This window comes from Henckelia pumila, chromosome 2 (assembly GCF_033568475.1).
Source record: "Henckelia pumila isolate YLH828 chromosome 2, ASM3356847v2, whole genome shotgun sequence".
Classification (NCBI taxonomy): Eukaryota; Viridiplantae; Streptophyta; class Magnoliopsida; order Lamiales; family Gesneriaceae; genus Henckelia; species Henckelia pumila.
Genome location: NC_133121.1, coordinates 158,349,483 through 158,362,359, shown reverse-complemented (window position 1 = coordinate 158,362,359; position 12,877 = coordinate 158,349,483). Strand labels below are relative to the sequence as shown.

The following is a 12,877-nucleotide window of genomic DNA, read 5'->3' as shown; positions in this document are numbered from 1 at the left end:
TCCAATCAAACATTCATTCTTATAAATATTGCAAATCCCATTCACAAAATCACAAGAATAACCATCTCTATCAAGCATAGAAACAGAAATAATGTTTTTAATCAAATCCGGAACAAATAAAACATCTCTCAAAAGTAACTTAAAACCGTTCTGAAAAATTCAATAAATATCTCCCACAGCTTTAGCTTCAACTCTGGAACCATTTCCGAGCCTCAGCTGGGTCTCACCCATTCTAAGCCTGCGACTTTTTGTCATCACCTGCAAATCATTGCAAATGTGAGATCCACATCCGGTATCCAATACCCAAGAAGTAGTATTAAGTGAAATATTTATTTCAATATAGAACATACCCTTCGCAGTTCGCAAATGCTCTAGATATTCCTTGCAGTTACGCTTCCAATGACCGGGCTTCTTGCAGTAATGGCAAACATCTTTGGACTTTTCCATGTTTGAAGCCTTTGTCTTGTACTTCTTCTCGGGTTCGATTTTCTTGGGTGGGGCAGAACGTTTCTTACCCTTTGTACTTGGCCCCTTCTTAGCAGAAGAAGAGGAGCCCACCAAGAAAGCCGGTTTATCCTTCTTTAAAGTGGATTCATATGTCACAAGCATATTGACCATCTCTTCAAGGGAGGCCTCTATCTTGTTCATATTGAAATTCACCACAAATCCGTCAAACAAAGAAGGAAGAGATAGAAGTAGTAAGTCCACGTTGAGTTCATGCTCCAACACCAAATCAAGGGTTACCAACTTCTGTATGAGCCAAATCACTCGTACTCCATGATCACGGACCGAAGTCCCTTCACGCATGCGACACGTCATTAGCTCCTTTACAGTAGCGAATCTTTCAGCCCTCGATTGAGCCCCAAAAAGTTCCTTGAGTTGTACGTGAATGTCAGCAGCATTCACGGTATCCTCATATCGCCTCTGGAGTTCATCAGACATCGAGGCTTGCATATAGCATTTGGCCTTGATATCATGGTCCCACCATGTATCAAGTTTGGCCAACTCTTCCGGACTTACGTCAGCTGGTGCTTCCTTCGGAGGAGATTTTTCTAACACGTAGAGCATTTTCTCCGAAGTCAAGACAATCTTCAACTTACGGAACCATTCCGTATAGTTTGCGCCAGTCAATTTATTTTGTTCGAGGATCGAGAAAAGTGGATTACGCGAATTCATCTTTATGAAATACTGAAAAGAAACAGACAAATATCAGTGATTGTTTAATTAATTTACTAAGACATAAAATAGGCAAAATTTATTTTATGAATCTCACTCCCACTATTTTAACGATTTCACTACCCTCTAGTGAAAACGGGAAACTGTTTTCCTTAGTGAGAACATGGAGTCCAATTGACGAACTATGGTCCCGAATAATATCAGCCAACCATAATTTTCAAAAGGTAGAGCCCAATTGCTTCCAAAGCAACCTCCACGTTTTTACCTCATGTCCAATAAGGGCCCAATAATATGACGCCGTTTATTGTGACATGTCAAGATGACCCATCAATATTAAGTTGTGATGGACAGTCGCCATGTGGATCCCCCAATAATATGAGCCGATCCCATGGGAGTTTCACCCAACTTACAACATGTGTCGATCCAATGTACAGCTTTCCGACGAACGGGCCCCCCCAATAATATGAGCCGGACCGTATCCGCGGGTAGCATCTCATACATTGATCGTTGATGAAAGGTAAGAACATTTAAACAATTTTAAATTTCCTTTATTTATCTTGATATCAATTTTAAATCATATTTAAAATGAGGGATTTTATTTTTTTTGAAAATTTGTCTCATCATTTTTAAAATTTTGTATGCTTGTCGGATTCACACAATTTTGTCTAAAACATGCATACAACAATAATATCACATATTATTTAGGATGATCGATTCCATTTCTAATCGACCCGTGGTTGCCAATCACGAGTCTTAGTCCAATCCTAGGTAATATGCAGTATGCAATGCAATCCTATTACATTGAGCTTCCAATTTACATTTCTTCTGTCTTTATTGTCTGCTGGGCCCACCACCGTCTTCAAATCTTCATCTCCCACTAAATCTAATGTATTTACAATAAATAACAATGACAAGTAGGGGATACATTTTTAAGGGGTGGGAACGGGCCATAAACCAAGCCCACTTTTATTACATATGACAATTCATATTGGGCCATAAACCAGGCCCATTAATAAATCCAACAACAATAAAAACAAATGTAAATTCCTAGCATACACCTACAAAATTGGTCATGACAATCGATCATCCTTATCCAATAACATTTAATTCAAAATTATTTTATTGGATAACATGCAATGGCAATTTAAATTTAAAAGGATAAAATCATATTCCATATATAAAATCTTATTTTACATACAAAATCATATTTTATCTTTTTATCAAATAAAATCATATTTTATCTATAAAATCCAATTTTATACATAAAATCATATTTTACTCAATATATCCATAAGATCATATCTTATCATCAATTGTACCAAAAATAATTAATTTCATAAAATCTGATTTAACGGATAAAATATTTAAATTTTCCAAAAAATTCAAATTTATCCAAAAATCAATTTTAAAATTTTTGGACTCGAACAATTCGATCTGATGCCTCGTGGACCAATCAAAAACAATTTTCGATCGGACCAAAAATAGAATTTTAACATATTAAAATTTTAATTTAAAAATTAAAAATAATTTTTCGCGGGCCGCCCGGGACACTCCCGGGCTGCCCGCGCCCCAAAGGGCTCGGGCCGGGCAGCCCGGCTGCCCTGGGCAGCGATAACATCGCTGCCCCCCCGGGCAGCGATCCAATCGCTGCCCGGGTTTTGCCCGAATTTTTTTTTTATTTTTTTAAAATATTTATTTTGTTTCAAAAACAGAGGATTAAAAATTTTTGTACAATCGATTAATTTAATCGCTTGATCTGAGCAACCTGGCTCTGATACCACTGTTGGAGAACGCGGCGATCAGATCAATCAGAATTGATACCCGGTGCAGCGGAAGTTTAAAAATTTTATATGGAACGATTCCATAATGGGTATCAAAACTTTACGATTAAATTGTGTGTGTAAAAATTAAATAACAATTATAAATTTTTACCTCCAATCTCGAATCGAGATTATGGACACCAACAGATTGCTCTGCTCTTGTTGTATCTCCCAGGAACTGATGGACGAACTGTTCTTCAATCAGGTCCACGAACAGAGATTTAATCCCTCTGATAGATTGCACTAGAAAATCTATCAGAAGTTTCTACGAAGAGAATTAACGAATTTGATCCGTTAAACCAGACTGTAATTCAAAATTCACAGGCTGGATTTTCCTGAGCAGAGGGGAGGGGGGCGGCCACTGTTAGAGAGAAAACTAGGATTTTTCGAAAATTGTGACCTGTTGTGTCTAATTTCTGTACTGCAATAACTTATTTATAATGTAGGCCGCTAACAGCTTAGGGCCCATTAGTCATAAGTTCAAGCCCGACAAGCAAAGCCCGCATGTTCAGAAATTAATATAAAATTCATCATGACTCCGATTGATAAACCGATTTCACCAATGTGTACAGAAACCATTTCTGCACCTTTTAAAGTCAAGATAAATTTTTCTGAATCCGAATTTAGTGATTTCCAAAAATGCACATCCCTATGTCATTTTAGGAAATCTTACTCCTCTACTCTTAATTAAGAAGTCCAACTTCTTTGTTCATTAAATTTAACTCTTTAAATTTAACTATCTCAACGGGGATTAAAAATCCATTACTCTGTGTGACCCTCAATGGTTCAGGGATACAGCTAGCCGTGGGCTCACAACTCCTTGTGACTCGGAACAACAATTTCCGACTTGCCCATCGAATCATGGTAAGAGCGCCTAGCAACATCGCCCCATGATTCCCTAGGTATCACTGATAGTGCCTGCAAGAACCAATAGATTTTGGTTAGCGTACAGTACGGTCCCTTCATCCATATATCCCGATCGAATCAACAACCATTGGTATATCGAGAGTCGTTCGAGATTCGATAACTATGCAATACATCTTGAAGATCAAATAGTGACATCGCATGTGCTACTAAGAAACCATTTCTTAAACCACATCATGTACTCTGGCCAGAGATTCGTCACACTAATATCTCCTCAGATCGCATAGGATATCCACACTCGCAAGTATGTGGTGAATCCTTGACAACAAAGCATCGACTCCTATATGTGTTGTAACTGTACCCAATACCGACACCTGATGACCCCAATAGAGTCGGTAAACGAGTCAAAGCATAGTACTAGCATATAGAGTCTCAATGATGTTTCAAGTAGTAAGGACTAATGGTGTACAACCAAAACCGCGGACTTTATCCACTCGATAAGTGATAACCACTTGGAAAGTCCGGATAGGGTAGTTCGATCATTCATTATATGAATATCCATTTGCATGCTTCGAACATCTCTATGTTCCCTACCAATGAAACGTGGTACTCTGCATCGCAAATGCTAGTCTCAAGCTCGAGCGATCCTTATCCTTATTATCGGACGGCTCAATCGACTAGGAACAGTTTAGAATATACAGTGACTATAAGATGTGTTTCATGATAGACATCCCCATGTTCTACCACATCTTTTATACACTATAGTATATTCAAGGTCTTTATCAAAACAACAATAGTATATCACAATATAACAATATGAAGAAAGATAAAGTCATTGCCATTAATAAAAGTGTAAATTATATTAAACAAAAGATTGTTTATACAAAGAGTCATCAAAGCCCTTAGCCACAAGTTGGCTCACCGGGCACCCACTCTTTCAATCTCCCACTTGCCCTATAGCCAACTAGTCATACTACGTAGACCCATTGCTTCGCGATGTTTGTCAAATAATGGTCCTGGCAAGGGCTTAGTAAGTGGATCAGCGATATTGTCTGCAGAGGCCACTCTTTCGACAGTGATGTCTCCTCTTTCCACAATCTCCCGGATGATGTGGTATTTCCTCAGTACGTGTTTGGATCTTTGATGAGACCTTGGTTCCTTTGCCTGAGCAACGGCACCCGTGTTGTCACAGTACACCGGGACTGGACCAACAATTTCAGGAATGACTCCCAACTCTTGGACGAAATTCCTCATCCAAACGGCCTCTTTAGCAGCAGCTGATGCTGCAATGTATTCTGCCTCAGTGGTGGAATCCGCTGTGGTGTCCTGCTTGGAACTCTTCCAAGAGACAGCACCGCCATTGAGCATGAACACAAATCCAGAGGTTGACTTCGAGTCATCCACGTCACTTTGGAAGCTAGAGTCGGTATAGCCTTCCAATTTTAGTTCTCTTCCTCCATATACCATGAACATATTCTTAGTCCTTCGTAAGTACTTAAGAATGTCCTTCACGGCTTTCCAATGCATTTGACCGGGATTAGCTTGATATCTGCTCGTGACACTCAGAGCAAATGCTACATCCGGTCTGGTAGAAATTATCCCATACATGATACTACCTATGGCTGACGCATATGGTACATGTGTCATTTTCTCTATCTCTTCATCAGTCTTGGGACACATAGACCTGGATAGAGAAACTCCATGACACATGGGTAGATGTCCTCTCTTGGACCCATCCTTTGAAAACCGTTTCAATATGGTGTCGATGTAGGTTGATTGAGTGAGTCCTATCATTCTCTTAGATCTATCTCTATAGATCTGTATCCCTAGAATATAGGATGCCTCACCCAAATCCTTCATCGAGAATCTACCTGATAACCATATCTTTGTTGACTGCAACATCCCTACGTCATTTCCAATAAGTAGGATGTCATCAACATAAAGTACTAAGAATGTCACAGCATCCTTAACTACTTTCTTGTACACGCATGGTTCCTCCGGGTTCTTGATGAAACCAAAATCCTTTATTGTTTCATCAAATTTCTGGTTCCAACTTCTTGATGCTTGTTTTAGACCATAAATTGATCTCTGAAGCTTGCATACCTTATGCTCGCTTCCCATGGATGTGTACCCCTCAGGCTGCTTCATATAGATTTCTTCCTTAATGTCTCCATTAAGAAAAGCAGTCTTCACATCCATTTGCCATATCTCATAGTCATACCAAGCAGCTATGGCAATAAGGATTCTTATGGACTTGAACATTGCAACTGGTGAAAAGGTTTCATCATAGTCAACTCCTTGTCTTTGAGTATAACCTTTCGCCACCAATCGCGCCTTGTAGGTCAATACCTTACCATCAGGCCCAAGCTTTCTCTTGTAGATCCATTTACACCCTATTGGAACTGAGCTGGGGGTTGTGGTTGGCGTTGAGACTGTGCAACAAACGATGCTCCTCTCTGTTTAATCAACCTTGCCTCTGCTCCCTTTGCCCTATAAAGTGCATTCGCAAAGTTGTTCGGCCTCCCAGAATTCACAAGGGTAAATACATCTGGATTAAGTCCATTGATGAACTGATCAGCTTTAGCCTCTTCATTCTCAGCAACATGTGGAGAAAACTTCAACAATGTAGAGAACTTGGCAACGTACTTTTATATATTCAGATTCCCCTGTTTCAAATTTGCAAACTTCGCACCCTTGTCTTTTCTGTACGACACTGGAAAGAAACGTTGATAAAATTCAGTTTTAAAGATCTTCCAGGTAATAGTCATACCTCGGCTTTCAAGAGCTCTCTTGATTGTGATCCACCAACTCTTCGCAACATCATGCAATTGGTGCCCAATCAGTCGGATTCGTCGATCATCTGTATAATCTAGGGAGTCAAACAAAATTTCTATATCCTCTAACCAAACTTCACACTCCACTGGATTCTCGGTTCCTTTCAGAGTAGGCGGCTTGAAAGATTGAAACCTCTTCAGCAAGGTTTCCATAGGCGTTGTTGTAACATCCATCGGATCGTTAGATGTACTGCCTTCACTACAACAAATATAGTCATAGACAACACTATAAAGACAACGGATTTTTGCCAAAACTGTTGCATTTTACTCTTTAACAAAGGTTTTAATGAAAACCGTTGTCTTTGATCATTTCTTCTTATAAAAAACAACGGTTTAAGGGTAAATGACAACGGTTTTTAAATACTGTTGTCTATTAGCGGGTTTTTTTAATCTACGACAACGGTTTTTATTAACCGTTGTCTTTATGCGTTTTTTTATGACAAAATACAACAGATTTTATGAAATTGTTGTCTTTGTTTATTTATTAATTTTTTAAATAATATATTTTATTAATACAATTATACACATATACTTATAAAAAAAAGGGGGAGAGAAAACCCTACCCAAACCCGTTGCCCCCCTCTTTCAGATCTTTTCATCTTCATCTTCAACCTTGAGTGACGTGGCCGCCGCGATGTCTCCGCCTCAGATTTTCGCTGCTTGCTCTGATGTGGAGTCCTCTCTTGTGAGGCATAACCCCGACCAACAGAGATGGTTTTTCTCCATCACTTTCCCGAATCTAATTTGCGGGATCTTTGGATTCGATGACTCCTCGCCTCATTCAGCTCCGAGGCAACACTTTAGTAACAGATGGATCGATATCGTTGCTTTGGAAAATGATTCGGAGCTTGCAGGTGAGATTATGTTTGCAAAGATTTATTCGGTCTCTTATTGATTTTGTATTCATGTGTCGACGAGCTAAATTTGGAAAGTTTTCGGAAATCTAAGTTTATGGATTTACTCGCTTTGTATAGATAGGATTATGTACGAAGATCGGATTTATGGTGATAATTTGATTGAGGGATTTGTTATCTACGTTTGGGAAATTTGAGGATTTATTCGTTTGAATCCGGTCACATTCCTCCAATCCTCATAACCAAGATATTTCTTCTTCAAATACTTCCGTGGTTGATATTAATTCAAAAAGAGGGTTGCGTATTTTTTAATCCTTTTAAATTTCGGGCTTTACCTCTGTTTTGTTTTTTTTGGGTTTAATCTCAACAAGTCACTGTGTTACTGGTTGATGTGAACAGAAAACATGGGAGGTTGCACAAGCACCTTTCAAGAACTTGTTCATGATGGCTTTCATGAGTTGGATGGCTGGAAGCAAAGCACGGTTCATCTGTTTAGCATCGGTATTACATTTTCAGCTATTTTCCAGCCCATTAATGCCCATTTTTCCCCTTGATGTTTGTGCTTGTGTATTTGATGAAGTCATTTGTGATGTTTTCAATTGTCAGATTTTGAGCCGTGTAGATATTTTGTTGAGAAGTTGCTTTGGTTCTTAATCAGTACTTGATGTACGCTTATCTGAATGAACTATGAGTAGAAGTGTCTTTTAATGCTCATGCTTATTCTGCAAGTTTTAAGCATGTGGGATTAACTCTGCATCTTTAATTTTGCTGTTTTATTGTCATTGTGATCTTTTCTGCTGCAATCTGTGTGTACCACGGTAGGTTTTATTGTTAGCTCAGTGTTTTAGCATGTCATCCTTTTGTCTATATACTATAAGTTCCATGTTCTTAGACATAAGTAAGGTTTCATAAATCAATTGCTTCTTATACTTATTTTACTGCTATGTGATTTATTGACTAATCAAACACTATGTTGACTGTAATTTTTGGATTTGTAGTTTTTGAGCCTTACAAGGACAATAAAGTGGACCTGATTCTACCCAAGTTAGTATTCACCGCCTCAGTGAGTTTGGATGGGATATGCATGGGCAGAAACTATGACATGTGACTATTTTTTGGTTGTTTGTTGTCATGCATACACGTGTGAGTACTTGGCTTATTTGGGAATACATGTACTAATTTTGGCTGTCCAAAACTAATAATAATAATAATAATAATAATAATAATAATAATAATAATAATAATAAATAAATAAAATTATAGGTGAAGCATCCATCGGCTTTGGACATGTTCGAGCAGATAACAAAAGCCTCAAAGGGAAAGCAAATAGTTATGTTTTTGGACTACGATGGAACCCTTTCCCCCATTATCAATGACCCCGAGCAAGCTTTTATGTCTGAGGCGGTCTGTATCCAAATTTTGCCTTTATTTTATAACAAATATTTTACGAAATATGTATATATTTTATTGAATGGCTAGTTGCTTTTACTTTTGGTTGCAGATGAGAACAACAGTGAGGAAACTCAAGTTACAAGGACAATAAAGTGGACCTGATTTTTTGTGGGTGGCATTACGAGATATGTGTGATTTAAGGATTCATTGTTTTGAGAACGCATTATATGCATGTGTCATGACTTGGTCTTCTCTTGTATCATCCATCTTAGAGCTCCTGAATTAGACATGTCGGAACTCGAGAGCCTTTTTTAAGCCGATGTATCAAATTTAGATCTTGGAGGCGCCAATGGAAACACAAGTGGACGTGCCTCAGGTTTCAAATATGAGAAAGTCCATCTGGTAAAGTGGCTAATTTTGATTTTTATTCATTTGGCTTCTTTTCTGGTTTGTTTATATTTCATCTGATTATTTATTTCACTAGCTATAGTTGATGCATTTACTAGAATTTTTCTTTCCTTTTTTGAGAAAAGCTGTAGTTTTTTTTATCATTTTAATTTCTAAAGCATATGTTTTCTTCCAGATTGAGATACAAAGGGCATACAATTGTGAAATCATGCTGACAAAAGTCAAGGTTCCGCTGTCCGATTTAATGGTAGGCTAACTTTAAATATTTCATCTCTTAAAACTTTGTGTCTTCTACAATGTGTGGTTGAATACTGGAAGTTGTATACTGCATTTTTGGCTTGTTTTATTCTCTTTTCTTGCTTATAGGAGAGCTGGAGAACTGGTTTTGTGTGATCTGCATTTGACACAAATTCTGTTCTTTGGTCATAGAATTTATTTGGTGGGATATTTTTCATGTAGTCACATCTCTGTATCGAGTGAGATAACAGAATGTGACTACTTGTGTGTGGAAAACTTGAATCACCTAAAATAAGCTTGATAAGAAGCTCAAGAGAGAGTAAATGTTGGTTCATATAAAACTCATACTTATTTTCTAAACTGAAGTGCGTGGATTTATCCACTCACATTTCATGAACTTGTTGATTTGTGGTTGCACTCACATTGCATGAACTTGTTGATATGTGGTTGGATATCTGCTGTCTGTTTGCTGAGCATTTGTGATTCTGCAACCTTTTAGCATTACCTTCGCTGGAATACCGAGAAAATAAGTAAGCATACCTCATCAAATATGATATCTCTTTTTGTGATGTAGAGAATATGAATCACATTCTCTTTCTTTCAAACTTACAGTTTTATTATCTAGTGACTAGTGATAATAAGAATTAAAAACATATGTTTATGTTATGCCTGGCCCCTCTGCCCTTATTTAATGGTTAATCACTCTTAAACATTAAGTTGAGTTGAGAAAGATGGTAACTTGCATAGTTGCATGGTGGTAAAACCTTTATTTGCTTTGCATAGTGGATTTAGATCTTGTCTTTAGGATCTGAAGGTTTTACCAAGAGGTGGACCAAGATTTTAGTGTCCCCTTGTTATTTAGTTAACTGGTACAGATTAAGTACTTATTCAAGTTAATTCTCTACTGTATTTTGGGATATTGCGAGATGCAAAATATATGTCAAAAAAAATTCTTCTTTACAGTGACGTTAATTAGTTTCATTGTTTCTAGATTTTCAATACATATGCGGCTAAGCTGACAAATTTTTTTTTGTCTTTTTCTTGGATTTGTGTTGTTCCAGAGATTGAGAACAAGAGGTTTGAAGGCTGTAATGAGGCAAGACGTCGGATACTTCGATTTGCAGTGTGTATTGAATTAAAATTTTAATTTCGAGTGATTTGTAATACTAAAAAATTTGTATATTAAATTTTATTTATGAAATTTTAAATTTTGGATTATTTATAATATTAGAATTTATATAAAAAAATTTATTTTTTTTTTGTTTTTTATATAGAAAACGACAACGGATAAAATCCGTTGTCGTAGGGGGTCTAAAACCATTGTAACTGATGGTGTTGTCAAAGCTGCGCCCCTACGACAATAGATTTATCCGTTGTCGTTCTTCTCAAAGACAACGAATAAAATCTGTTGTCTTTGAGGGCAACGACAACGGATTTTATCCTTTGTCGTTAGACACAAATCCGTTGTCTTTGAGGGAAACGACAATGGATTTTATCCGTTGTCATAGGTGCGCAGTTTTGACAACACCATCAGTTACAACGGTTTTAGACCCCCTACGACAACGGATAAAATCTGTTGTCTTTTAGCATTTTTCTTGTAGTGCTTGTTCTGGTCTTGGAGCTTCTGCGGCCTGTGGAACATCTGCATGTTCTGGCTGAGGAACGGCTAATGTCTGTCTAGTAACCGGTGCTTGACGAGGAGGAATATCTGATATTCAAAAGGATTAGCACACAAATGTATCAATATATCAGACTCACCCATTCTGTTTCAGTCCCCCTCTGATTTGCATATTCATGCCTTCTCTAGAGATCAAGTTTTGATCCAAAACCGGTTCTGATTCATTCTCAAATAATACATGCTTGATAACGCAGTAAAGCATGCTTATAAAATCAATACACATAATCATGTGATCAATTTAATCTAAAACATTAAATCATGCTAGCATAATCAATCAATCAAGAGGACTCGATCCACCCCGCTCGCTTATCTCTAATCAGTAAATGTATTGGTCGATGGTCCTTGAGAGAACTCTTGTATGACAATATTTATTTTAATAATATTTGACATTATTTAATTTGGCACACCTTTATCTGTATACCCATGCTAGCTGCATAGATAAAGCCCTTGAATATAAAAATAGTAGAAAGAATATGAGATGTTCATGTGATGACTATCATGAAACTCATATTTGTAATACTGTATATTCTAAACTGTTCCTAGTCGATTCATCCGCCACAAATAAGGATAAAGGCAGCTCGAGCTTGAGACTAGTATTTGCGATGTGAGTACCATGTTTCATTGGTAGGGGACATGGTGATGTCCAAGCATGCAAATAGGTGCTCCTTGTAGAGTTCACTGAACAACCCTCCCTAAAGCATGCAACTTTCGATGCTCGCTGCTTTCATCTATCTGCATGTTAAAGTTCTTGATAGCCCAATAAGTTGTGTGCTCCAATTCCACGGGTAGATGGCATGGTTTCCCAAAAATCAGATGGTATGGGGTGACATGCCAATCGGTGTCTTGTACGCGGTTCTGTAGGCCCACAAAGCATCATCCAATCGCAAGCTCCAGTCCTTCCTTGTATGATTCACTGTTTTCTCTAGAATAGATTTGATCTCTCGATTCGAAACTTCAGCTTGACCATTGGATTGTAGATGATATGCAGTGGAGATATTGTGCGTCACATGATATTTTTTCAGCAAACTCGCCACAGTTCGGTTGCAAAAATGTGTTCCTCTATCACTAATAATGGCTCTTGGAATCCCAAATCTAGAAAAGATATTATGCTTGATAAACTCTGCAATCACTTTATAATCCTCAGTACGGGTGTCCTTAGATTCCACCCATTTTGAGACATAATCCACAACAAGTAATACATATGCAAATCCAAAGGAACTGGAAAAATGTCCCATGAAGTCGATGCCCCATACACCAAAAATTTCACAAACTAAAATGGTTTGTTGAGGCATCTCCTTTCGATGGGATATATTACCTGTCTTCTGGCATTGAGCGCACGACTTACATAAAACGTAAGAGTTTCGAAATATGGATGTCCAAAAAAATCCACAGTCTAACACCTTCCTCGTTGTTCTTTTTGCTCCAAAGTGCCCACCACAAGCATACGAGTGAAAAAATGTGAGGATAAGAATTACCTCTCTTTCCGGTACACATCTTCGTATGACTTGATTGGCGCAGTGTTTCCATATGTATGGGTCATCCCACACAAAGTACTTAGCATCGCTTTTGATTTTATCTCTTTGCGCTTTGGAAAATTCATAGGGAAACCCATTA

At 37.8% G+C, this 12,877-nt stretch overlaps 1 long non-coding RNA gene across 1 annotated transcript; it reads left to right on the top strand.

Annotated features, from left to right (window-relative positions):
- The first annotated feature begins 9,247 nt into the window (after positions 1-9,247).
- Positions 9,248-10,817, top strand: LOC140877710 (uncharacterized). Its single transcript, XR_012149301.1, has 3 exons — positions 9,248-9,342; positions 9,524-9,595; positions 10,647-10,817. It is a non-coding gene; the product is annotated as an uncharacterized lncRNA (long non-coding RNA).
- The last annotated feature ends 2,060 nt before the right edge of the window (positions 10,818-12,877 follow it).